This window comes from Opisthocomus hoazin, chromosome 13 (genome assembly GCF_030867145.1).
Source record: "Opisthocomus hoazin isolate bOpiHoa1 chromosome 13, bOpiHoa1.hap1, whole genome shotgun sequence".
Classification (NCBI taxonomy): domain Eukaryota; kingdom Metazoa; phylum Chordata; class Aves; order Opisthocomiformes; family Opisthocomidae; genus Opisthocomus; species Opisthocomus hoazin.
This window is the reverse complement of record NC_134426.1, coordinates 6372110-6399498: the sequence shown is the minus strand read 5'-3', so window position 1 is coordinate 6399498 and position 27389 is coordinate 6372110.

Here is a 27389-nt window from a genome sequence, read left to right as displayed (position 1 = left end):
TCGCATTTTCGGAGCAGGGCTGTCGGAGGCGCCCGGCACGGACCACCTAAGCTACGTTTGAAGTTTGAGGGGGCAAGACAAGCAAGCAGCCCCAGTCTCTGTGCCTCTGTGAGAGCAGTGCCATGGGCAGATGAGGCTGAGCAACAGCTTTCCAGGCTAGCTTTTTCTGCCTGCCAGCTACCTGAAGACGTTCGCATTTTCGGAACAGGGCTGCCGGAGGCGCCCAGCACGGACCACCTAAGAAACGTTTGAAGCTTGAGGGGACAAGACAAGCAAGCAGCCCCAGTCTCTGTGCCTCTGTGCGAGCACTGCCATGGGCAGATGAGGCTGAGCAACAGCTTTCCAGGCAAGCTCTTTCTGCCTGCGAGCTATCTGCAGTCGTTCGCATTTTCAGAGCAGGACTGCCAGAGGATCCCAGCACGGAATACCAAATTTATGTTTGAGGTTTGAGGGGGCAAGACAAGCAAGCAGCCCCAGTCTCTGTGCCTCTGTGCGAGCAGTGCCATGGGCATATGAGGCTGAGCAACAGCTTTCCAGGCTAGCTCTTTCTGCATGCGACCTATCTACAGACGTTCGCATTTTCAGAGCAGGGCTGCCGGAGGATCCCGGCACAGACCACCAAAGCTAAGTTTGAAGTTTGATTTGACAAGACAAGCAAGCAGCCCCAGTCTCTGTGACTCTGTGCGAGCAGTGCCATGGGCAGATGAGGCTTAGCAACAACTTTCCAGGCTAGATTTTTCTGGCTGCCAGCTATCTGCAAACGTTCGCATTTTCGGAGCAGGGCTGCTGGAGGCGCCCGGCACAGACCACCTAAGCTACGTTTGAAGTTTGAGGGGACAAGACAAGCAAGCAGCCCCAGTCTCTGTGCCTCTGTGCGAGCAGTGCCATGGGCAGATGAGGCTGAGCAACAGCTTTCCAGGCTAGCTCTTTCTGCCTGCGAGCTATCTGCAGACGTTCGCATTTTCGGAGCAGGGCTGCCGGAGGCGCCTGGCACAGACCACCTAAGCTACGTTTGAAGTTTGAGGGGACAAAACAAGCAAGCAGTCCCAGTCTCTGTGCCTCTGTGCGAGCAGTGCCATGGGCAGATGAGGCTGAGCAACAGCTTTCCAGGCTAGCTCTTTCTAGCTGCGAGCTATCTGCAGACGTTCGCATTTTCGGAGCAGGGCTCCCAGAGTCACCCAGCACAGACCACCTAAGCTATGTTTGAAGTTTGAGGGGACAAGACAAGCAAGCAGCCCCAGTCTCTGTGCCTCTGTGCGAGCAGTGCCATGGGCAGATGAGGCTGAGCAACAGCTTTCCAGGCTAGCTCTTTCTGGCTGCGAGCTATCTGCAGACGTTCGCATTTTCGGAGCAGGGCTGCCGGAGGCGCCCGGCACGGAATACCAAATTTATGTTTGAGGTTTGAGGGGGCAAGACAAGCAAGCAGCCCCAGTCTCTGTGCCTCTGTGCGAGCAGTGCCATGGGCAGATGGCAACAGCTTTCCAGGCTAGCTCTTTTGGCTGCGAGCTATCTGCAGACGTTCGCATTTTCGGAGCAGGACTGCCAGAGGATCCCGTCACGGAATACCAAATTTATGTTTGAGGTTTGAGGGGGCAAGACAAGCAAGCAGCCTTAGTGTCTGTGTCTCTGTGCGAGCAGTGCCATGGGCAGATGAGGCTGAGCAACAACTTTCCAGGCTAGCTCTTTCTGGCTGCCAGCTATCTGCTAACGTTCGCATTTTCGGAGCAGGGCTGCTGGAGGCGCCCGGCACAGACCACCTAAGAAACGTTTGAAGTTTGAGGGGACAAGACAAGCAAGCAGCCCCAGTCTCTGTGCCTCTGTGCGAGCAGTGCCATGGGCAGATGAGGCTGAGCAACAGCTTTCCAGGTTAGCTCTTTCTGCATGCGAGCTATCTGCAGACGTTCTCATTTTTGGAGCAGGGCTGCCGGAGGCGCCGAGCACAGACCACCTAAGCTATGTTTGAAGTTTGAGGGGACAAGACAAGCAAGCAGCCCCAGTCTCTGTGCCTCTGTGCGAGCAGTGCCATGGGCATATGAGGCTGAGCAACAGCTTTCCAGGCTAGCTCTTCCTGCATGCGACCTATCTACAGACGTTCGCATTTTCAGAGCAGGGCTGCCGGAGGATCCCGGCACAGACCACCAAAGCTACGTTTGAAGTTTGAGGGGACAAGACAAGCAAGCAGTCCCAGTCTCTGTGCCTCTGTGCGAGCAGTGCCGTGGGCATATGAGGCTGAGCAACAGCTTTCCAGGCTAGCTCTTTCTAGCTGCGAGCTATCTGCAGACGTTCGCATTTTTGGAGCAGGGCTGCCGGAGGCGCCCGGCACAGACCACCTAAGCTACGTTTGAAGTTTGAGGGGACAAAACAAGCAAGCAGTCCCAGTCTCTGTGCCTCTGTGCGAGCAGTGCCATGGGCAGATGAGGCTGAGCAACAGCTTTCCAGGCTAGCTCTTTCTAGCTGCGAGCTATCTGCAGACGTTCGCATTTTGAGCAGGGCTGCCGGAGGCGCCGGTCACAGAACACCTAAGCTACGTTTGAAGTTTGAGGGGACAAGACAAGCAAGCAGCCCCAGTCTCTGTGCCTCTGTGTGAGCAGTGCCATGGGCAGATGAGGCTGAGCGACAGCTTTCCAGGCTAGCTCTTTCTAGCTGCGAGCTATCTGCAGACGTTCGCATTTTCGGAGCAGGGCTCCCAGAATCACCCAGCACAGACCACCTAAGCTACGTTTGAAGTTTGAGGGGACAAGACAAGCAAGCAACCCCAGTCTCTGTGCCTCTGTGCGAGCAGTGCCATGGGCAGATGAGGCTGAGCAAGAGCTTTCCAGGCTAGCTCTTTCTGGCTGCGAGCTATCTGCAGACGTTTGCATTTTCGGAGCAGGGCTGCCGGAGGCGCCCGGCACGGAATACCAAATTTATGTTTGAGGTTTGAGGGGGCAAGACAAGCAAGCAGCCCCAGTCTCTGTGCCTCTGTGCGAGCAGTGCCATGGGCAGATGAGGCTTAGCAACAGCTTTCCAGGCTAGCTCTTTCTGGCTGCCAGCTATCTGCAGACGTTCGCATTTTCGGAGCAGGGCTGATGGAGGCGCCCGGCACAGAGCACCTAATCTACGTTTGAAGTTTGAGGGGACAAGACAAGCAAGCAGCCCCAGTCTCTGTGCCTCTGTGCGAGCAGTGTCATGGGCAGATGAGGCTGAGCAACAGCTTTGCAGGCTAGCTCTTTCTGCCTGCGAGCTATCTGCAGATGTTCGCATTTTCAGAGCAGCGCTGCCGCAAGCACCCGGCACGTACCACCTAAGCTACGTTTGAAGTTTGAGGGGACAAGACAAGCAAGCAGCCCCAGTCTCTGTGCCTCTGTGCGAACAGTGCCATGGGCAGATGAGGCTGAGCAACAGCTTTGCAGGCTAGCTCTTTCTGCCTGCGAGCTATCTGCAGACGTTCGCATTTTGAGCAGGGCTGCCGGAGGCGCCCGGCACAGACCACCAAAGCTACGTTTGAAGTTTGAGGGGGCAAGACAAGCAAGCAGCCCCAGTCTCTGTGCCTCTGTGCGAGCAGTGCCATGGGCAGATGAGGCTGAGCAACAGCTTTCCAGGCTAGCTCTTTCTGCCTGCGAGCTATCTGCAGACGTTTGCATTTTCGGAGCAGGGCTGCCGAAGGCACCCGGCACGGACCAGCTAAGCTACGTTTGAAGTTTGAGGGGACAAGACAAGCAAGCAGCCCCAGTCTCTGTGCCTCTGTGCGAGCAGTGCCGTGGGCATATGAGGCTGAGCAACGGCTTTACAGGCTAGCTCTTTCTACCTTTGAGCTATCTGCAGACGTTCCAATTTCGGAGCAGGGCTTCCGGAGGTTCTCGTCACGGACCACCTAAGCTACATTTGATGTTTGAGGGGGCAAGACAAGCAGGCAGCCCCAGTCTCTGTGCCTCTGTGTGAGCAGTGCCAGGGGCAGATGAGGCTGAGCAACAGCTTTCCAGGCTAGCTTTTTCTGCCTGCCAGCTACCTGAAGACGTTCGCATTTTCGGAACAGGGCTGACGGAGGCGCCCGGCACGGACCACCTAAGAAACGTTTGAAGCTTGAGGGGACAAGTCAAGCAAGTAGCCCCAGTCTCTGTGCCTCTGTGCGAGCAGTGTCATGGGCAGATGAGGCTGAGCAACAGCTTTGCAGGCTAGCACTTTCTGCCTGAGAGCTATCTGCAGATGTTCGCATTTTCAGAGCAGGGCTGCCGCAAGCACCCGGCATGGACCACCTAAGCTACGTTTGAAGTTTGAGGGGACAAGACAAGCAAGCAGCCCCAGTCTCTGTGCCTCTGTGCGAACAGTGCCATGGGCAGATGAGGCTGAGCAACAGCTTTCCAGGCTAGCTCTTTCTGGCTGCGAGCTATCTGCAGACGTTCGCATTTTCGGAGCAGGGCTGGCGGAGGCGCCCGGCACGGAATACCAAATTTATGTTTGAGGTTTGAGGGGGCAAGACAAGCAAGCAGCCCCAGTCTCTGTGCCTCTGTGCGAGCACTGCCATGGGCAGATGGCAACAGCTTTCCAGGCTAGCTCTTTCTGGCTGCGAGCTCTCTGCAGACGTTCGCATTTTCGGAGCAGGGCTGCTGGAGGCGCCCGGCACAGACCACCTAAGAAACGTTTGAAGTTTGAGGGGACAAGACAAGCAAGCAGCCCCAGTCTCTGTGCCTCTGTGCGAGCAGTGCCATGGGCAGATGAGGCTGAGCAACAGCTTTCCAGGTTAGCTCTTTCTGCATGCGAGCTATCTGCAGACGTTCTCATTTTTGGAGCAGGGCTGCCGGAGGCGCCGAGCACAGACCACCTAAGCTATGTTTGAAGTTTGAGGGGACAAGACAAGCAAGCAGCCCCAGTCTCTGTGCCTCTGTGCGAGCAGTGCCATGGGCATATGAGGCTGAGCAACAGCTTTCCAGGCTAGCTCTTCCTGCATGCGACCTATCTACAGACGTTCGCATTTTCAGAGCAGGGCTGCCGGAGGATCCCGGCACAGACCACCAAAGCTACGTTTGAAGTTTGAGGGGACAAGACAAGCAAGCAGTCCCAGTCTCTGTGCCTCTGTGCGAGCAGTGCCATGGGCAGATGAGGCTGAGCAACAGCTTTCCAGGCTAGCTCTTTCTGCCTGCGAGCTATCTGCAGACGTTCGCATTTTTGGAGCAGGGCTGCCGGAGGCGCCCGGCACAGACCACCTAAGCTACGTTTGAAGTTTGAGGGGACAAAACAAGCAAGCAGTCCCAGTCTCTGTGCCTCTGTGCGAGCAGTGCCATGGGCAGATGAGGCTGAGCAACAGCTTTCCAGGCTAGCTCTTTCTAGCTGCGAGCTATCTGCAGACGTTCGCATTTTGAGCAGGGCTGCCGGAGGCGCCCGGCACAGAACACCTAAGCTACGTTTGAAGTTTGAGGGGACAAGACAAGCAAGCAGCCCCAGTCTCTGTGCCTCTGTGCGAGCAGTGCCATGGGCAGATGAGGCTGAGCGACAGCTTTCCAGGCTAGCTCTTTCTAGCTGCGAGCTATCTGCAGACGTTCGCATTTTCGGAGCAGGGCTCCCAGAATCACCCAGCACAGACCACCTAAGCTACGTTTGAAGTTTGAGGGGACAAGACAAGCAAGCAGCCCCAGTCTCTGTGCCTCTGTGCGAGCAGTGCCATGGGCAGATGAGGCTGAGCAAGAGCTTTCCAGGCTAGCTCTTTCTGGCTGCGAGCTATCTGCAGACGTTTGCATTTTCGGAGCAGGGCTGCCGGAGGCGCCCGGCACGGAATACCAAATTTATGTTTGAGGTTTGAGGGGGCAAGACAAGCAAGCAGCCCCAGTCTCTGTGCCTCTGTGCGAGCAGTGCCATGGGCAGATGAGGCTTAGCAACAGCTTTCCAGGCTAGCTCTTTCTGGCTGCCAGCTATCTGCAGACGTTCGCATTTTCGGAGCAGGGCTGATGGAGGCGCCCGGCACAGAGCACCTAATCTACGTTTGAAGTTTGAGGGGACAAGACAAGCAAGCAGCCCCAGTCTCTGTGCCTCTGTGCGAGCAGTGTCATGGGCAGATGAGGCTGAGCAACAGCTTTGCAGGCTAGCTCTTTCTGCCTGCGAGCTATCTGCAGATGTTCGCATTTTCAGAGCAGCGCTGCCGCAAGCACCCGGCACGTACCACCTAAGCTACGTTTGAAGTTTGAGGGGACAAGACAAGCAAGCAGCCCCAGTCTCTGTGCCTCTGTGCGAACAGTGCCATGGGCAGATGAGGCTGAGCAACAGCTTTGCAGGCTAGCTCTTTCTGCCTGCGAGCTATCTGCAGACGTTCGCATTTTGAGCAGGGCTGCCGGAGGCGCCCGGCACAGACCACCAAAGCTACGTTTGAAGTTTGAGGGGGCAAGACAAGCAAGCAGCCCCAGTCTCTGTGCCTCTGTGCGAGCAGTGCCATGGGCAGATGAGGCTGAGCAACAGCTTTCCAGGCTAGCTCTTTCTGCCTGCGAGCTATCTGCAGACGTTTGCATTTTCGGAGCAGGGCTGCCGAAGGCACCCGGCACGGACCACCTAAGCTACGTTTGAAGTTTGAGGGGACAAGACAAGCAAGCAGCCCCAGTCTCTGTGCCTCTGTGCGAGCAGTGCCGTGGGCATATGAGGCTGAGCAACGGCTTTACAGGCTAGCTCTTTCTACCTTTGAGCTATCTGCAGACGTTCCAATTTCGGAGCAGGGCTTCCGGAGGTTCTCGTCACGGACCACCTAAGCTACATTTGATGTTTGAGGGGGCAAGACAAGCAGGCAGCCCCAGTCTCTGTGCCTCTGTGTGAGCAGTGCCAGGGGCAGATGAGGCTGAGCAACAGCTTTCCAGGCTAGCTTTTTCTGCCTGCCAGCTACCTGAAGACGTTCGCATTTTCGGAACAGGGCTGACGGAGGCGCCCGGCACGGACCACCTAAGAAACGTTTGAAGTTGAGGGGACAAGACAAGCAAGCAGCCCCAGTCTCTGTGCCTCTGTGCGAGCAGTGCCATGGGCAGATGAGGCTGAGCAACAGCTTTCCAGGCTAGCTCTTTCTGCCTGCGAGCTATCTGCAGACGTTCGCATTTTTGGAGCAGGGCTGCCGGAGGCGCCTGGCACAGACCACCTAAGCTACGTTTGAAGTTTGAGGGGACAAGACAAGCAAGCAGCCCCAGTCTCTGTGCCTCTGTGCGAGCAGTGCCATGGGCATATGAGGCTGAGCAACAGCTTTCCAGGCTAGCTCTTTCTGCATGCGACCTATCTACAGACGTTCGCATTTTCAGAGCAGGGCTGCCGGAGGATCCCGACACAGACCACCAAAGCTACGTTTGAAGTTTGAGGGGACAAGTCAAGCAAGTAGCCCCAGTCTCTGTGCCTCTGTGTGAGCAGTGTCATGGGCAGATGAGGCTGAGCAACAGCTTTGCAGGCTAGCACTTTCTGCCTGAGAGCTATCTGCAGATGTTCGCATTTTCAGAGCAGGGCTGCCGCAAGCACCCGGCATGGACCACCTAAGCTACGTTTGAAGTTTGAGGGGACAAGACAAGCAAGCAGCCCCAGTCTCTGTGCCTCTGTGCGAACAGTGCCATGGGCAGATGAGGCTGAGCAACAGCTTTCCAGGCTAGCTCTTTCTAGCTGCGAGCTATCTGCAGACGTTCGCATTTTCGGAACAGGGCTGCCGCAGGCGCCCGGCACAGACCACCTAAGCTACGTTTGAATTTTGAGGGGACAAGACAAGCAAGCAGCCCCAGTCTCTGTGCCTCTGTGCGAGCAGTGCCGTGGGCATATGAGGCTGAGCAACGGCTTCACAGGCTAGCTCTTTCTACCTTTGAGCTATCTGCAGACGTTCCAATTTCGGAGCAGGGCTTCCGGAGGTTCTCGTCACGGACCACCTAAGCTACATTTGATGTTTGAGGGGGCAAGACAAGCAAGCAGCACCAGTCTCTGTGACTCTGTGCGAGCAGTGCCGGGGGCAGAAGAGGCTGAGCAACAGCTTTCCAGGCTAGCTTTTTCTGCCTGCCAGCTACCTGAAGACGTTCGCATTTTCGGAACAGGGCTGCCGGAGGCGCCCGGCACGGACCACCTAAGAAACGTTTGAAGCTTGAGGGGACAAGACAAGCAAGCAGCCCCAGTCTCTGTGCCTCTGTGCGAGCAGTGCCATGGGCAGATGAGGCTGAGCAACAGCTTTCCAGGCTAGCTCTTTCTGCCTGCGAGCTATCTGCAGACGTTCGCATTTTTGGAGCAGGGCTGTCGGAGGCGCCTGGCACAGACCACCTAAGCTACGTTTGAAGTTTGAGGGGACAAGACAAGCAAGCAGCCCCAGTCTCTGTGCCTCTGTGTGAGCAGTGCCATGGGCAGATGAGGCTGAGCAACAGCTTTCCAGGCTAGCTCTTTCTGCATGCGACCTATCTACAGACGTTCGCATTTTTGGAGTAGGGCTGCCGGAGGATCCCGGCACAGACCACCAAAGCTACGTTTCAAGTTTGAGGGGACAAGACAAGCAAGCAGCCCCAGTCTCTGTGCCTCTGTGCGAGCAGTGCCATGGGCAGATGAGGCTGAGCGACAGCTTTCCAGGCTAGCTCTTTCTAGCTGCGAGCTATCTGCAGACGTTCGCATTTTCGGAGCAGGGCTCCCAGAGGCACCCAGCACACACCACATAAGATATGTTTGAAGTTTGAGGGGACAAGACAAGCAAGCAGCCCCAGTCTCTGTGCCTCTGTGCGAGCAGTGCCATGGGCAGATGAGGCTGAGCAACAGCTTTCCAGGCTAGCTCTTTCTGCCTGCGAGCTATCTGCAGATGTTCGCATTTTCAGAGCAGGGCTGCCGCAAGCACCCGGCACGGACCACCTAAGCTACGTTTGAAGTTTGAGGGGACAAGACAAGCAAGCAGTCCCAGTCTCTGTGCCTCTGTGCGAGCAGTGCCATGGGCAGATGAGGCTGAGCGACAGCTTTCCAGGCTAGCTCTTTCTGCCTGCGAGCTATCTGCAGACGTTCGCATTTTCGGAGAATGACTGCCAGATTATACCGGCACGGAATACCAAATTTATGTTTGAGGTTTGAGGGGGCAAGACAAGCAAGCAGCCCCAGTCTCTGTGCCTCTGTGAGAGCAGTGCCAGGGGCAGATGAGGCTGAGCAACAGCTTTCCAGGCTAGCTTTTTCTGCCTGCCAGCTACCTGAAGACGTTCGCATTTTTGGAACAGGGCTGCCGGAGGCGCCCGGCACGGACCACCTAAGAAACGTTTGAAGCTTGAGGGGACAAGACAAGCAAGCAGCCCCAGTCTCTGTGCCTCTGTGCGAGCAGTGTCATGGGCATATGAGGCTGAGCAACAGTTTTCCAGGCTAGCTCTTTCTGCATGCGGCCTATCTACAGACGTTCGCATTTTCAGAACAGGGCTGCCGGAGGATCCCGGCACGGACCACCTAAGCTACGTTTGAAGTTTGAGGGGACAAGACAAGCAAGCAGCCCCAGTCTCTGTGCCTCTGTGCGAGCAGTGCCATGGGCAGATGAGGCTGAGCGACAGCTTTCCAGGCTAGCTCTTTCTAGCTGCGAGCTATCTGCAGACGTTCGCATTTTCGGAGCAGGGCTCCCAGAGGCACCCAGCACACACCACATAAGATATGTTTGAAGTTTGAGGGGACAAGACAAGCAAGCAGCCCCAGTCTCTGTGCCTCTGTGCGAGCAGTGCCATGGGCAGATGAGGCTGAGCAACAGCTTTCCAGGCTAGCTCTTTCTGCCTGCGAGCTATCTGCAGATGTTCGCATTTTCAGAGCAGGGCTGCCGCAAGCACCCGGCACGGACCACCTAAGCTACGTTTGAAGTTTGAGGGGACAAGACAAGCAAGCAGTCCCAGTCTCTGTGCCTCTGTGCGAGCAGTGCCATGGGCAGATGAGGCTGAGCGACAGCTTTCCAGGCTAGCTCTTTCTGCCTGCGAGCTATCTGCAGACGTTCGCATTTTCGGAGAATGACTGCCAGATTATACCGGCACGGAATACCAAATTTATGTTTGAGGTTTGAGGGGGCAAGACAAGCAAGCAGCCCCAGTCTCTGTGCCTCTGTGAGAGCAGTGCCAGGGGCAGATGAGGCTGAGCAACAGCTTTCCAGGCTAGCTTTTTCTGCCTGCCAGCTACCTGAAGACGTTCGCATTTTTGGAACAGGGCTGCCGGAGGCGCCCGGCACGGACCACCTAAGAAACGTTTGAAGCTTGAGGGGACAAGACAAGCAAGCAGCCCCAGTCTCTGTGCCTCTGTGCGAGCAGTGTCATGGGCATATGAGGCTGAGCAACAGTTTTCCAGGCTAGCTCTTTCTGCATGCGGCCTATCTACAGACGTTCGCATTTTCAGAACAGGGCTGCCGGAGGATCCCGGCACGGACCACCTAAGCTACGTTTGAAGTTTGAGGGGACAAGACAAGCAAGCAGCCCCAGTCTCTGTGCCTCTGTGCGAGCAGTGCCATGGGCAGATGAGGCTGAGCAACAGCTTTCCAGGCTAGCTCTTTCTGCCTGCGAGCTATCTGCAAACGTTCGCATTTTCGGAGCAGGGCTGCTGGAGGCGCCTGGCACAGACCACCTAAGCTACGTTTGAAGTTTGAGGGGACAAGACAAGCAAGCAGTCCCAGTTTCTGTGCCTCTGTGCGAGCAGTGCCATGGGCAGATGAGGCTGAGCGACAGCTTTTCAGGCTAGCTCTTTCTGGCTGCGAGCTATCTGCAGACGTTCGCATTTTCAGAGCATGACTGCCAGATTATCCCAGCACGGAATACCAAATTTATGTTTGAGGTTTGAGGGGGCAAGACAAGCAAGCAGCCCCAGTCTCTGTGCCTCTGTGCGAGCAGTGCCATGGGCAGATGAGGCTGAGCAACAGCTTTCCAGGCTAGCTCTTTCTGCCTACGAGCTATTTGCAGAGGTTCGCATTTTCAGAGCAGGACTGCCAGAGGATCACAGCACGGAATACCAAATTTATGTTTGAGGTTTGAGGGGGCAAGACAAGCAAGCAGCCCCAGTCTCTGTGCCTCTGTGCGAGCAGTGCCATGGGCAGATGAGGCTAAGCAACAGCTTTCCAGGCTAGCTCTTTCTGCCTGCGAGCTATCTGCAGACGTTCGCATTTTCGGAGCAGGGCTGCCGGAGGCGCCCGACACGGGCCACCTAAGCTACGTTTGAAGTTTGAGGGGGCAAGACAAGCAAGCAGCCCCAGTCTCTGTGCCTCTGTGCGAGCAGTGCCGTGGGCAGATGAGGCTGAGCAACGGCTTTCCAGGCTAGATCTTTCTGCCTGCGAGCTATCTGCAGACGTTCGCATTTTCGGAGCAGGGCTTCCGGAGTTTCTCTTCACGGAACACCTAAGCTACATTTGATGTTTGAGGGGGCAAGACAAGCAAGCAGCCCCAGTCTCTGTGCCTCTGTACGAGCAGTGCAGGGGCAGATGAGGCTGAGCAACAGCTTTCCAGGCTAGCTCTTTCTGCCTGCCAGCTACGTGAAGACGTTCGCATTTTCGGAGCAGGGGTGCCGGAGGCGCCCGGCACGGACCACCTAAGAAACGTTTGAAGCTTGAGGGGACAAGACAAGCAAGCAGCCCCAGTCTCTGTGCCTCTGTGCGAGCAGTGCCATGGGCAGATGAGGCTTAGCAACAGCTTTCCAGGCTAGCTCTTTCTGGCTGCGAGCTATCTGCAGACGTTCACATTTTCAGAGCAGGACTGCCAGATTATCCCGGCACGGAATACCAAATTTATGTTTGAGGTTTGAGGGGGCAAGACAAGCAAGCAGCCCCAGTCTCTGTGCCTCTGTGCGAGCAGTGTCATGGGCAGATGAGGCTAAGCAACAGCTTTCCAGGCTAGCTCTTTCTGCCAGCGAGCTATCTGCAGACGTTCGCATTTTTGGAGCAGGGCTGCCGGAGGAGCCTGACACAGACCACCTAAGCTACGTTTGAAGTTTGAGGGGACAAGACAAGCAAGCAGCCCCAGTCTCTGTGCCTCTGTGCGAGCAGTGCCATGGGCAGATGAGGCAGAGCAACAGCTTTCCAGGCTAGCTCTTTCTGCCTGCGAGCTATCTGCAGACGTTCGCATTTTCGGAGCAGGGGTGTCGGAGGCGCCCGGCACGGACCACCTAAGCTACGTTTGAAGTTTGAGGGGGCAAGACAAGCAAGCAGCCCCAGTCTCTGTGCCTCTGTGAGAGCAGTGCCATGGGCAGATGAGGCTGAGCAACAGCTTTCCAGGCTAGCTTTTTCTGCCTGCCAGCTACCTGAAGACGTTCGCATTTTCGGAACAGGGCTGCCGGAGGCGCCCAGCACGGACCACCTAAGAAACGTTTGAAGCTTGAGGGGACAAGACAAGCAAGCAGCCCCAGTCTCTGTGCCTCTGTGCGAGCACTGCCATGGGCAGATGAGGCTGAGCAACAGCTTTCCAGGCTAGCTCTTTCTGGCTGCGAGCTATCTGCAGACGTTTGCATTTTCGGAGCAGGGCTGCCGGAGGCGCCCGGCACGGAATACCAAATTTATGTTTGAGGTTTGATGGGGCAAGACAAGCAAGCAGCCCCAGTCTCTGTGCCTCTGTGTGAGCAGTGCCATGGGCAGATGAGGCTTAGCAACAACTTTCCAGGCTAGCTCTTTCTGGCTGCCAGCTATCTGCAAACGATTGCATTTTCGGAGCAGGGCTGATGGAGGCGCCTGGCACAGAGCACCTAAGCTACGTTTGAAGTTTGAGGGGACAAGACAAGCAAGCAGCCCCAGTCTCTGTGCCTCTGTGCGAGCAGTGTCATGGGCAGATGAGGCTGAGCAACAGCTTTGCAGCCTAGCTCTTTCTGCCTGCGAGCTATCTGCAGATGTTCGCATTTTCAGAGCAGCGCTGCCGCAAGCACCCGGCACGGACCACCTAAGCTACATTTGAAGTTTGAGGGGACAAGACAAGCAAGCAGCCCCAGTCTCTGTGCCTCTGTGCGAACAGTGCCTTGGGCAGATGAGGCTGAGCAACAGCTTTCCAGGTTAGCTCTTTCTAGCTGCGAGCTATCTGCAGACGTTCGCATTTGAGCAGGGCTGCCGGAGGCGCCCGGCACAGAACACCTAAGCTACGTTTGAAGATTGAGGGGGCAAGACAAGCAAGCAGCCCCAGTCTCTGTGCCTCTTTGCGAGCAGTGCCATGGGCAGATGAGGCTGAGCAACAGCTTTCCAGGCTAGCTCTTTCTGCCTGCGAGCTATCTGCAGACGTTTGCATTTTCGGAGCAGGGCTGCCGGAGGCACCCGGCACGCACCACCTAAGCTACGTTTGAAGTTTGAGGGGACAAGACAAGCAAGCAGCCCCAGTCTCTGTGCCTCTGTGCGAGCAGTGCCATGGGCAGATGAGGCTGAGCAACAGCTTTCCAGGCTAGCTCTTTCTGCCTGCGAGCTATCTGCAGACGTTTGCATTTTCGGAGCAGGGCTGCCGGAGGCACCCGGCACGCACCACCTAAGCTACGTTTGAAGTTTGAGGGGACAAGACAAGCAAGCAGCCCCAGTCTCTGTGCCTCTGTGCGAGCAGTGCCATGGGCAGATGAGGCTGAGCAACAGCTTTCCAGGCTAGCTCTTTCTGCCTGCGAGCTATCTGCAGACGTTCGCATTTTTGGAGCAGGGCTGCCGGAGGATCCCGGCACAGACCACCAAAGCTACGTTTGAAGTTTGAGGGGACAAGACAAGCAAGCAGCCCCAGTCTCTGTGCCTCTGTGCGAGCAGTGCCATGGGCAGATGAGGCTGAGCAACAGCTTTCCAGGCTAGCTCTTTCTGCCTGCGAGCTATCTGCAGACGTTCGCATTTTTGGAGCAGGGCTGCCGGAGGATCCCGGCACAGACCACCAAAGCTACGTTTGAAGTTTGAGGGGACAAGACAAGCAAGCAGCCCCAGTCTCTGTGCCTCTGTGCGAGCAGTGCCATGGGCAGATGAGGCTGAGCAACAGCTTTCCAGGCTAGCTCTTTCTGGCTGCGAGCTATCTGCAGACGTTCGCATTTTCGGAGCAGGGCTGCCGGAGGCGCCCGGCACGGAATACCAAATTTATGTTTGAGGTTTGAGGGGGCAAGACAAGCAAGCAGCCCCAGTCTCTGTGCCTCTGTGCGAGCAGTGCCATGGGCAGATGAGGCTTAGCAACAACTTTCCAGGCTAGCTCTTTCTGGCTGCCAGCTATCTGCAGACGTTCGCATTTTCGGAGCAGGGCTGATGGAGGCGCCCGGCACGGACCACCTAAGATACGTTTGAAGTTTGAGGGGACAAGACAAGCAAGCAGCCCCAGTCTCTGTGCCTCTGTGCGAACAGTGCCATGGGCAGATGAGGCTGAGCAACAGCTTTGCAGGCTAGCTCTTTCTAGCTGCGAGCTATCTGCAGACGTTCGCATTTTGAGCAGGGCTGCCGGAGGTGCCCGGCACAGACCACCAAAGCTACGTTTGAAGTTTGAGGGGGCAAGACAAGCAAGCAGCCCCAGTCTCTGTGCCTCTGTGCGAGCAGTGCCATGGGCAGATGAGGCTGAGCAACAGCTTTCCAGGCTAGCTCTTTCTGCCTGCGAGCTATCTGCAGACGTTTGCATTTTCGGAGCAGGGCTGCCGGAGGCACCCGGCACGGACCACCTAAGCTACGTTTGAAGTTTGAGGGGACAAGACAAGCAAGCAGCCCCAGTCTCTGTGCCTCTGTGCGAGCAGTGCCGTGGGCATATGAGGCTGAGCAACGGCTTTACAGGCTAGCTCTTTCTACCTTTGAGCTATCTGCAGACGTTCCAATTTCGGAGCAGGGCTTCCGGAGGTTCTCGTCACGGACCACCTAAGCTACATTTGATGTTTGAGGGGGCAAGACAAGCAAGCAGCCCCAGTCTCTGTGCCTCTGTGTGAGCAGTGCCAGGGGCAGATGAGGCTGAGCAACAGCTTTCCAGGCTAGCTTTTTCTGCCTGCCAGCTACCTGAAGACGTTCGAATTTTCGGAACAGGGCTGCCGGAGGCGCCCGGCACGGACCACCTAAGAAACGTTTGAAGCTTGAGGGGACAAGACAAGCAAGCAGCCCCAGTCTCTGTGCCTCTGTGCGAGCAGTGCCATGGGCAGATGAGGCTGAGCAACAGCTTTCCAGGCTAGCTCTTTCTGCCTGCGAGCTATCTGCAGACGTTCGCATTTTTGGAGCAGGGCTGCCGGAGGATCCCGGCACAGACCACCAAAGCTACGTTTGAAGTTTGAGGGGACAAGACAAGCAAGCAGCCCCAGTCTCTGTGCCTCTGTGCGAGCAGTGCCATGGGCAGATGAGGCTGAGCAACAGCTTTCCAGGCTAGCTCTTTCTGCCTGCGAGCTATCTGCAGACGTTCGCATTTTTGGAGCAGGGCTGCCGGAGGATCCCGGCACAGACCACCAAAGCTACGTTTGAAGTTTGAGGGGACAAGACAAGCAAGCAGCCCCAGTCTCTGTGCCTCTGTGCGAGCAGTGCCATGGGCAGATGAGGCTGAGCAACAGCTTTCCAGGCTAGCTCTTTCTGGCTGCGAGCTATCTGCAGACGTTCGCATTTTCGGAGCAGGGCTGCCGGAGGCGCCCGGCACGGAATACCAAATTTATGTTTGAGGTTTGAGGGGGCAAGACAAGCAAGCAGCCCCAGTCTCTGTGCCTCTGTGCGAGCAGTGCCATGGGCAGATGAGGCTTAGCAACAACTTTCCAGGCTAGCTCTTTCTGGCTGCCAGCTATCTGCAGACGTTCGCATTTTCGGAGCAGGGCTGATGGAGGCGCCCGGCACGGACCACCTAAGATACGTTTGAAGTTTGAGGGGACAAGACAAGCAAGCAGCCCCAGTCTCTGTGCCTCTGTGCGAACAGTGCCATGGGCAGATGAGGCTGAGCAACAGCTTTGCAGGCTAGCTCTTTCTAGCTGCGAGCTATCTGCAGACGTTCGCATTTTGAGCAGGGCTGCCGGAGGTGCCCGGCACAGACCACCAAAGCTACGTTTGAAGTTTGAGGGGGCAAGACAAGCAAGCAGCCCCAGTCTCTGTGCCTCTGTGCGAGCAGTGCCATGGGCAGATGAGGCTGAGCAACAGCTTTCCAGGCTAGCTCTTTCTGCCTGCGAGCTATCTGCAGACGTTTGCATTTTCGGAGCAGGGCTGCCGGAGGCACCCGGCACGGACCACCTAAGCTACGTTTGAAGTTTGAGGGGACAAGACAAGCAAGCAGCCCCAGTCTCTGTGCCTCTGTGCGAGCAGTGCCGTGGGCATATGAGGCTGAGCAACGGCTTTACAGGCTAGCTCTTTCTACCTTTGAGCTATCTGCAGACGTTCCAATTTCGGAGCAGGGCTTCCGGAGGTTCTCGTCACGGACCACCTAAGCTACATTTGATGTTTGAGGGGGCAAGACAAGCAAGCAGCCCCAGTCTCTGTGCCTCTGTGTGAGCAGTGCCAGGGGCAGATGAGGCTGAGCAACAGCTTTCCAGGCTAGCTTTTTCTGCCTGCCAGCTACCTGAAGACGTTCGAATTTTCGGAACAGGGCTGCCGGAGGCGCCCGGCACGGACCACCTAAGAAACGTTTGAAGCTTGAGGGGACAAGACAAGCAAGCAGCCCCAGTCTCTGTGCCTCTGTGCGAGCAGTGCCATGGGCAGATGAGGCTGAGCAACAGCTTTCCAGGCTAGCTCTTTCTGCCTGCGAGCTATCTGCAGACGTTCGCATTTTTGGAGCAGGGCTGCCGGAGGCGCCTGGCACAGACCACCTAAGTTACGTTTGAAGTTTGAGGGGACAAGACAAGCAAGCAGCCCCAGTCTCTGTGCCTCTGTGCGAGCAGTGCCATGGGCATATGAGGCTGAGCAACAGCTTTCCAGGCTAGCTCTTTCTGCATGCGACCTATCTACAGACGTTCGCATTTTCAGAGCAGGGCTGCCGGAGGATCCCGACACAGACCACCAAAGCTACGTTTGAAGTTTGAGGGGACAAGACAAGCAAGTAGCCCCAGTCTCTGTGCCTCTGTGTGAGCAGTGTCATGGGCAGATGAGGCTGAGCAACAGCTTTGCAGGCTAGCACTTTCTGCCTGAGAGCTATCTGCAGATGTTCGCATTTTCAGAGCAGGGCTGCCGCAAGCACCCGGCATGGACCACCTAAGCTACGTTTGAAGTTTGAGGGGACAAGACAAGCAAGCAGCCCCAGTCTCTGTGCCTCTGTGCGAACAGTGCCATGGGCAGATGAGGCTGAGCAACAGCTTTCCAGGCTAGCTCTTTCTAGCTGCGAGCTATCTGCAGACGTTCGCATTTTCGGAGCAGGGCTGCCGGAGGCGCCCGGCACAGACCACCTAAGCTACGTTTTAATTTTGAGGGGACAAGACAAGCAAGCAGCCCCAGTCTCTGTGCATCTGTGCGAGCAGTGCCGTGGGCATATGAGGCTGAGCAACGGCTTTACAGGCTAGCTCTTTCTACCTTTGAGCTATCTGCAGACGTTCCAATTTCGGAGCAGGGCTTCCGGAGGTTCTCGTCACGGACCACCTAAGCTACATTTGATGTTTGAGGTGGCAAGACAAGCAAGCAGCCCCAGTCTCTGTGACTCTGTGCGAGCAGTGCCAGGGGCAGATGAGGCTGAGCAACAGCTTTCCAGGCTAGCTTTTTCTGCCTGCCAGCTACCTGAAGACGTTCGCATTTTCGGAACAGGGCTGCCGGAGGCGCCCGGCACGGACCACCTAAGCTACGTTTGAAGCTTGAGGGGACAAGACAAGCAAGCAGCCCCAGTCTCTGTGCCTCTGTGCGAGCAGTGCCATGGGCAGATGAGGCTGAGCAACAGCTTTCCAGGCTAGCTCTTTCTGGCTGCGAGCTATCTGCAGACGTTCGCATTTTTGGAGCAGGGCTGCCGGAGGCGCCTGGCACAGACCACCTAAGCTACGTTTGAAGTTTGAGGGGACAAGACAAGCAAGCAGCCCCAGTCTCTGTGCCTCTGTGTGAGCAGTGCCATGGGCAGATGAGGCTGAGCAACAGCTTTCCAGGCTAGCTCTTTCTGCATGCGACCTATCTACAGACGTTCGCATTTTCAGAGCAGGGCTGCCGGAGGATCCCGGCACAGACCACCAAAGCTACGTTTCAAGTTTGAGGGGACAAGACAAGCAAGCAGCCCCAGTCTCTGTGCCTCTGTGCGAGCAGTGCCATGGGCAGATGAGGCTGAGCGACAGCTTTCCAGGCTAGCTCTTTCTAGCTGCGAGCTATCTGCAGACGTTCGCATTTTCGGAGCAGGGCTCCCAGAGGCACCCAGCACACACCACATAAGATATGTTTGAAGTTTGAGGGGACAAGACAAGCAAGCAGCCCCAGTCTCTGTGCCTCTGTGCGAGCAGTGCCATGGGCAGATGAGGCTGAGCAACAGCTTTCCAGGCTAGATCTTTCTGCCTGCGAGCCATCTGCAGACGTTCGCATTTTCGGAGCAGGGCTGCCGGAGGCGCCCGGCACGGAATACCAAATTTATGTTTGAGGTTTGAGGGGGCAAGACAAGCAAGCAGCCCCAGTCTCTGTGCCTCTGTGCGAGCAGTGCCATGGGCAGATGAGGCTTAGCAACAACTTTCCAGGCTAGCTCTTTCTGGCTGCCAGCTATCTGCAGACGTTCGCATTTTCGGAGCAGGGCTGATGGAGGCGCCCGGCACAGAGCACCTAAGCTACGTTTGAAGTTTGAGGTGGCAAGACAAGCAAGCAGCCCCAGTCTCTGTGCCTCTGTGCGAGCAGTGTCATGGGCAGATGAGGCTGAGCAACAGCTTTGCAGGCTAGCTCTTTCTGCCTGCGAGCTATCTGCAGATGTTCGCATTTTCAGAGCAGGGCTGCCGGAGGATCCCGGCAAAAACCACCAAAGGTACGTTTGAAGTTTGAGGGGACAAGACAAGCAAGCAGCCCCAGTCTCTGTGCCTCTGTGCGAGCAGTGCCGTGGGCATATGAGGCTGAGCAACGGCTTTACAGGCTAGCTCTTTCTACCTTTGAGCTATCTGCAGACGTTCCAATTTCTTAGCAGGGCTTCCGGAGGTTCTCGTCACGGACCACCTAAGCTACATTTGATGTTTGAGGGGGCAAGACAAGCAAGCAGCCCCAGTCTCTGTGCCTCTGTGCGAGCAGTGCCAGGGGCAGATGAGGCTGAGCAACAGCTTTCCAGGCTAGCTTTTTCTGCCTGCCAGCTACCTGAAGACGTTCGCATTTTCGGAACAGGGCTGCTGGAGGCGCCCGGCACGGACCACCTAAGAAACGTTTGAAGCTTGAGGGGACAAGACAAGCAAGCAGCCCCAGTCTCTGTGCCTCTGTGCGAGCAGTGCTATGGGCAGATGAGGCTGAGCAACAGCTTTCCAGGCTAGCTCTTTCTGCCTGCGAGCTATCTGCAGACGTTCGCATTTTTGGAGCAGGGCTGCCGGAGGCGCCTGGCACAGACCACCTAAGCTACGTTTGAAGTTTGAGGGGACAAGACAAGCAAGCAGCCCCAGTCTCTGTGCCTCTGTGCGAACAGTGCCATGGGCAGATGAGGCTGAGCAACAGCTTTCCAGGCTAGCTCTTTCTAGCTGCGAGCTATCTGCAGACGTTCGCATTTTTGGAGCAGGGCTGCCGGAGGCGCCTGGCACAGACGACCTAAGCTACGTTTGAAGTTTGAGGGGACAAAACAAGCAAGCAGTCCCAGTCTCTGTGCCTCTGTGCGAGCAGTGCCATGGGTAGATGAGGCTGAGCGACAGCTTTCCAGGCTAGCTATTTCTAGCTGCGAGCTATCTGCAGACGTTCGCATTTTCGGAGCAGGGCTCCCAGAGTCACCCAGCACAGACCACCTAAGCTATGTTTGAAGTTTGAGGGGACAAGACAAGCAAGCAGCCCCAGTCTCTGTGCCTCTGTGCGAGCACTGCCATGGGCAGATGAGGCTGAGCAACAGCTTTCCAGGCTAGCTCTTTCAGGCTGCGAGCTATCTGCAGACGTTCGCATTTTCGGAGCAGGGCTGCCGGAGGCGCCCGGCACGGAATACCAAATTTATGTTTGAGGTCTGAGGGGGCAAGACAAGCAAGCAGCCCCAGTCTCTGTGCCTCTGTGCGAGCAGTGCCATGGGCAGATGAGGCTTAGCAACAACTTTCCAGGCTAGCTCTTTCTGGATGCCAGCTATCTGCAAACGATTGCATTTTCGGAGCAGGGCTGATGGAGGCGCCCGGCACAGAGCACCTAAGCTACGTTTGAAGTTTGAGAGGACAAGACAAGCAAGCAGTCCCAGTCTCTGTGCCTCTGTGCGAGCAGTGTCATGGGCAGATGAGGCTGAGCAACAGCTTTGCAGGCTAGCTCTTTCTGCCTGCGAGCTATCTGCAGATGTTCGCATTTTCAAAGCAGCGCTGCCGCAAGCACCCGGCACGGACCACCTAAGCTACGTTTGAAATTTGAGGGGACAAGACAAGCAAGCAGCCCCAGTCTCTGTGCCTCTGTGCGAGCAGTGCCATGGGCAGATGAGGCTGAGCAACAGCTTTCCAGGCTAGCTCTTTCTGCCTGCGAGCTATCTGCAGACGTTTGCATTTTCGGACCAGGGCTGCCGGAGGCACCCGGCACGGACCACCTAAGCTACGTTTGAAGTTTGAGGGGACAAGACAAGCAAGCAGCCCCAGTCTCTGTGCCTCTGTGCGAGCAGTGCCGTGGGCATATGAGGCTGAGCAACGGCTTTACAGGCTAGCTCTTTCTGCCTGTGAGCTATCTGCAGACGTTCCAATTTCGGAGCAGGGCTTCCGGAGGTTCTCGTCATGGACCACCTAAGCTACATTTGAAGTTTGAGGGGGCAAGACAAGCAGGCAGCCCCAGTCTCTGTGCCTCTGTGCGAGCAGTGCCAGGGGCAGATGAGGCTGAGCAACAGCTTTCCAGGCTAGCTTTTTCTGCCTGCCAGCTACCTGAAGACGTTCGCATTTTCGGAACAGGGCTGCCGGAGCCGCCCGGCACGGACCACCTAAGAAACGTTTGAAGCTTGAGGGGACAAGACAAGCAAGCAGCCTCAGTCTCTGTGCCTCTGTGCGAGCAGTGCCATGGGCAGATGAGGCTGAGCAACAGCTTTCCAGGCTAGCTCTTTCTGGCTGCGAGCTATCTGCAGACGTTCGCATTTTTGGAGCAGGGCTGCCGGAGGCGCCTGGCACAGACCACCTAAGCTACGTTTGAAGTTTGAGGGGACAAGACAAGCAAGCAGCCCCAGTCTCTGTGCCTCTGTGTGAGCAGTGCCATGGGCAGATGAGGCTGAGCAACAGCTTTCCAGGCTAGCTCTTTCTGCATGCGACCTATCTACAGACGTTCGCATTTTCAGAGCAGGGCTGCCGGAGGATCCCGGCACAGACCACCAAAGCTACGTTTCAAGTTTGAGGGGACAAGACAAGCAAGCAGCCCCAGTCTCTGTGCCTCTGTGCGAGCAGTGCCATGGGCAGATGAGGCTGAGCGACAGCTTTCCAGGCTAGCTCTTTCTAGCTGCGAGCTATCTGCAGACGTTCGCATTTTCGGAGCAGGGCTCCCAGAGGCACCCAGCACACACCACATAAGATATGTTTGAAGTTTGAGGGGACAAGACAAGCAAGCAGCCCCAGTCTCTGTGCCTCTGTGCGAGCAGTGCCATGGGCAGATGAGGCTGAGCAACAGCTTTCCAGGCTAGATCTTTCTGCCTGCGAGCTATCTGCAGACGTTCGCATTTTCGGAGCAGGGCTGCCGGAGGCGCCCGGCACGGAATACCAAATTTATGTTTGAGGTTTGAGGGGGCAAGACAAGCAAGCAGCCCCAGTCTCTGTGCCTCTGTGCGAGCAGTGCCATGGGCAGATGAGGCTTAGCAACAACTTTCCAGGCTAGCTCTTTCTGGCTGCCAGCTATCTGCAGACGTTCGGATTTTCGGAGCAGGGCTGATGGAGGCGCCCGGCACAGAGCACCTAAGCTACGTTTGAAGTTTGAGGTGGCAAGACAAGCAAGCAGCCCCAGTCTCTGTGCCTCTGTGCGAGCAGTGTCATGGGCAGATGAGTCTGAGCAACAGCTTTGCAGGCTAGCTCTTTCTGCCTGCGAGCTATCTGCAGATGTTCGCATTTTCAGAGCAGCGCTGCCGCAAGCACCCGGCACGGACCACCTAAGCTACGTTTGAAGTTTGAGGGGACAAGACAAGCAAGCAGCCCCAGTCTCTGTGCCTCTGTGCGAGCAGTGCCATGGGCATATGAGGCTGAGCAACAGCTTTCCAGGCTAGCTCTTTCTGCATGCGACCTATCTACAGACGTTCGCATTTTCAGAGCAGGGCTGCCGGAGGATCCCGGCACAGACCACCAAAGCTACGTTTGAAGTTTGAGGGGACAAGACAAGCAAGCAGCCCCAGTCTCTGTGCCTCTGTGCGAGCAGTGCCGTGGGCATATGAGGCTGAGCAACGGCTTTACAGGCTAGCTCTTTCTACCTTTGAGCTATCTGCAGACGTTCCAATTTCTTAGCAGGGCTTCCGGAGGTTCTCGTCACGGACCACCTAAGCTACATTTGATGTTTGAGGGGGCAAGACAAGCAAGCAGCCCCAGTCTCTGTGCCTCTGTGCGAGCAGTGCCAGGGGCAGATGAGGCTGAGCAACAGCTTTCCAGGCTAGCTTTTTCTGCCTGCCAGCTACCTGAAGACGTTCGCATTTTCAGAGCAGGGCTGCCGGAGGATCCCGGCACAGACCACCTAAGTTACGTTTGAAGTTTGAGGGGACAAGACAAGCAAGCAGCCCCAGTCTCTGTGCCTCTGTGCGAGCAGTGCCATGGGCATATGAGGCTGAGCAACAGCTTTCCAGGCTAGCTCTTTCTGCATGCGACCTATCTACAGACGTTCGCATTTTCAGAGCAGGGCTGCCGGAGGATCCCGGCACAGACCACCAAAGCTACGTTTGAAGTTTGAGGGACAAGACAAGCAAGCAGCCCCAGTCTCTGTGCCTCTGTGTGAGCAGTGTCATGGGCAGATGAGGCTGAGAAACAGCTTTCCAGGCTAGCTCTTTCTACCTGAGAGCTATCTGCAGATGTTCGCATTTTCAGAGCAGGGCTGCCGCAAGCACCCGGCACGGACCACCTAAGCTACGTTTGAAGTTTGAGGGGCCAAGACAAGCAAGCAGCCCCAGTCTCTGTGCCTCTGTGCGAACAGTGCCAGGGGCAGATGAGGCTGAGCAACAGCTTTCCAGGCTAGCTCTTTCTAGCTGCGAGCTATCTGCAGACGTTCGCATTTTCATAGCAGGGCTACCTGAGGCGCCCGGCACAGACCACCTAAGCTACGTTTGAAGTTTGAGGGGACAAGACAAGCAAGCAGCCCCAGTCTCTGTGCCTCTGTGCGAGCAGTGCCATGGGCAGATGAGGCTGAGCAACGGCTTTACAGGCTAGCTCTTTCTGCCTGTGAGCTATCTGCAGACGTTCCATTTTCGGAGCAGGGCTTCCGGAGGTTCTCGTCACGGACCACCTAAGCTACATTTGATGTTTGAGAAAGCAAGACAAGCAGGCAGCTCCAGTCTCTGTGCCTCTGTGCGAGCAGTGCCAGGGGCAGATGAGGCTGAGCAACAGCTTTCCAGGCTAGCTTTTTCTGCCTGCCAGCTACCTGAAGACGTTCGCATTTTCGGAGCAGGGCTGCCGGAGGCGCCCGGCACGCACCACCTAAGAAACGTTTGAAGTTTGAGGGGACAAGACAAGCAAGCAGCCCCAGTCTCTGTGCCTCTGTGCGAGCACTGCCATGGGCAGATGAGGCTGAGCAACAGCTTTCCAGGCTAGCTCTTTCTGCCTGCGAGCTATTTGCAGACGTTCGCATTTTCGGAGCAGGGCTGTCGGATGCGCCCGGCACGGACCACCTAAGTTACGTTTGAAGTTTGAAGGGGCAAGACAAGCAAGCAGCCCCAGTCTCTTTGCCTCTGTGAGAGCAGTGCCATGGGCAGATGAGGCTGAGCAACAGCTTTCCAGGCTAGCTTTTTCTGCCTGCCAGCTACCTGAAGACGTTCGTATTTTCGGAACAGGGCTGCCGGAGGCGCCCGGCACGGACCACCTAAGAAACGTTTGAAGCTTGAGGGGACAAGACAAGCAAGCAGCCCCAGTCTCTGTGCCTCTGTGCGAGCACTGCCATGGGCAGATGAGGCTGAGCAACAGCTTTCCAGGCAAGCTCTTTCTGCCTGCGAGCTATCTGCAGACGTTCGCATTTTCAGAGCAGGACTGCCAGAGGATCCCAGCACGGAATACCAAATTTATGTTTGAGGTTTGAGGGGGCAAGACAAGCAAGCAGCCCCAGTCTCTGTGCCTCTGTGCGAGCAGTGCCATGGGCATATGAGGCTGAGCAACAGCTTTCCAGGCTAGCTCTTTCTGCATGCGACCTATCTACAGACGTTCGCATTTTCAGAGCAGGGCTGCCGGAGGATCCCGGCACAGACCACCAAAGCTACGTTTGAAGTTTGAGTTGACAAGACAAGCAAGCAGCCCCAGTCTCTGTGCCTCTGTGCGAGCAGTGCCATGGGCAGATGAGGCTTAGCAACAACTTTCCAGGCTAGCTCTTTCTGGCTGCCAGCTATCTGCAAACGTTCGCATTTTCGGAGAAGGGCTGCTGGAGGCGCCCGGCACAGACCACCTAAGCTACGTATGAAGTTTGAGGGGACAAGACAAGCAAGCAGCCTTAGTGTCTGTGTCTCTGTGCGAGCAGTGCCATGGGCAGATGAGGCTAAGCAACAGCTTTCCAGGCTAGCTCTTTCTGCCTACGAGCTATTTGCAGACGTTCGCATTTTCAGAGCAGGGCTGCCGGAGGCGCCCGGCACAGACCACCTAAGCTACGTTTTAAGTTTGAGGGGACAAGACAAGCAAGCAGCCCCAGTCTCTGTGCCTCTGTGCGAGCAGTGCCATGGGCAGATGAGGCTGAGCAACAGCTTTCCAGGCTAGCTCTTTCTGCCTGCGAGCTATCTGCAGACGTTCGCAATTTTGGAGCAGGGCTGCCGGAGGCGCCTGTCACAGACCACCTAAGCTACGTTTGAGGTTTGAGGGGACAAGACAAGCAAGCAGCCCCAGTCTCTGTGCCTCTGTGCGAGCAGTGCCATGGGCAGATGAGGCTGAGCAACAGCTTTCCAGGCTAGCTCTTTCTGCATGCGACCTATCTACAGACGTTCGCATTTTCAGAGCAGGGCTGCCGGAGGATCCCGGCACAGACAACCAAAGCTACGTTTGAAGTTTGAGGGGACAAGACAAGCAAGCAGCCCCAGTCTCTGTGCCTCTGTGCGAGCAGTGCCATGGGCAGATGAGGCTGAGTAACAGCTTTCCAGGCTAGCTCTTTCTGCCTGCGAGCTATCTGCAGATGTTCCATTTTCGGAGCAGCGCTGCCGCAAGCACCCTGCACGGACCACCTAAGCTACGTTTGAAGTTTGAGGGGACAAGACAAGCAAGCAGCCCCAGTCTCTGTGCCTCTGTGCGAACAGTGCCATGGGCAGATGAGGCTGAGCAACAGCTTTCCAGGCTAGCTCTTTCTAGCTGCGAGCTATCTGCAGACGTTCGCATTTTTGGAGCAGGGCTGCCGGAGGCGCCTGGCACAGACGACCTAAGATACGTTTGAAGTTTGAGGGGACAAAACAAGCAAGCAGTCCCAGTCTCTGTGCCTCTGTGCGAGCACTGCCATGGGCAGATGAGGCTGAGCGACAGCTTTCCAGGCTAGCTATTTCTAGCTGCGAGCTATCTGCAGACGTTCGCATTTTCGGAGCAGGGCTCCCAGAGTCACCCAGCACAGACCACCTAAGCTATGTTTGAAGTTTGAGGGGACAAGACAAGCAAGCAGCCCCAGTCTCTGTGCCTCTGTGCGAGCAGTGCCATGGGCAGATGAGGCTGAGCAACAGCTTTCCAGGCTAGCTCTTTCAGGCTGCGAGCTATCTGCAGACGTTCGCATTTTCGGAGCAGGGCTGCCGGAGGCGCCCGGCACGGAATACCAAATTATTGTTTGAGGTCTGAGGGGGCAAGACAAGCAAGCAGCCCCAGTCTCTGTGCCTCTGTGCGAGCAGTGCCATGGGCAGATGAGGCTTAGCAACAACTTTCCAGGCTAGCTCTTTCTGGCTGCCAGCTATCTGCAAACGATTGCATTTTCGGAGCAGGGCTGATGGAGGCGCCCGGCACAGAGCACCTAAGCTACGTTTGAAGTTTGAGAGGACAAGACAAGCAAGCAGTCCCAGTCTCTGTGCCTCTGTGCGAGCAGTGTCATGGGCAGATGAGGCTGAGCAACAGCTTTGCAGGCTAGCTCTTTCTGCCTGCGAGCTATCTGCAGATGTTCGCATTTTCAAAGCAGCGCTGCCGCAAGCACCCGGCACGGACCACCTAAGCTACGTTTGAAGTTTGAGGGGACAAGACAAGCAAGCAGCCCCAGTCTCTGTGCCTCTGTGCGAGCAGTGCCATGGGCAGATGAGGCTGAGCAACAGCTTTCCAGGCTAGCTCTTTCTAGCTGCGAGCTATCTGCAGACGTTTGCATTTTCGGAGCAGGGCTGCCGGAGGCACCCGGCACGGACCACCTAAGCTACGTTTGAAGTTTGAGGGGACAAGACAAGCAAGCAGCCACAGTCTCTGTGCCTCTGTGCGAGCAGTGCCGTGGGCATATGAGGCTGAGCAACGGCTTTACAGGCTAGCTCTTTCTGCCTGTGAGCTATCTGCAGACGTTCCAATTTCGGAGCAGGGCTTCCGGAGGTTCTCGTCATGGACCACCTAAGATACATTTGAAGTTTGAGGGGGCAAGACAAGCAGGCAGCCCCAGTCTCTGTGCCTCTGTGCGAGCAGTGCCAGGGGCAGATGAGGCTGAGCAACAGCTTTCCAGGCTAGCTTTTTCTGCCTGCCAGCTACCTGAAGACGTTCGCATTTTCGGAACAGGGCTGACGGAGCCGCCCGGCACGGACCACCTAAGAAACGTTTGAAGCTTGAGGGGACAAGACAAGCAAGCAGCCCCAGTCTCTGTGCCTCTGTGCGAGCAGTGCCATGGGCAGATGAGGCTGAGCAACAGCTTTCCAGGCTAGCTCTTTCTGCCTGCGAGCTATCTGCAGACGTTCGCATTTTCGGAGCAGGACTGCCAGAGGATCCCGTCACGGAATACCAAATTTATGTTTGAGGTTTGAGGGGGCAAGACAAGCAAGCAGCCTTAGTGTCTGTGTCTCTGTGCGAGCAGTGCCATGGGCAGATGAGGCTAAGCAACAGCTTTCCAGGCTAGCTCTTTCTGCCTACGAGCTATTTGCAGACGTTCGCATTTTCAGAGCAGGGCTGCCGGAGGCGCCCGGCACAGACCACCAAAGCTACGTATGAAGTTTGAGTTGACAAGACAAGCAAGCAGCCCCAGTCTCTGTGACTCTGTGCAAGCAGTGCCATGGGCAGATGAGGCTGAGCAACAGCTTTCCAGGCTAGCTCTTTCTGCCTGCGAGCTATCTGCAGACGTTCGCAATTTTGGAGCAGGGCTGCCGAAGGCGCCTGGCACAGACCACCTAAGCTACGTTTGAAGTTTGAGGGGACAAGACAAGCAAGCAGCCCCAGTCTCTGTGCCTCTGTGCGAACAGTGC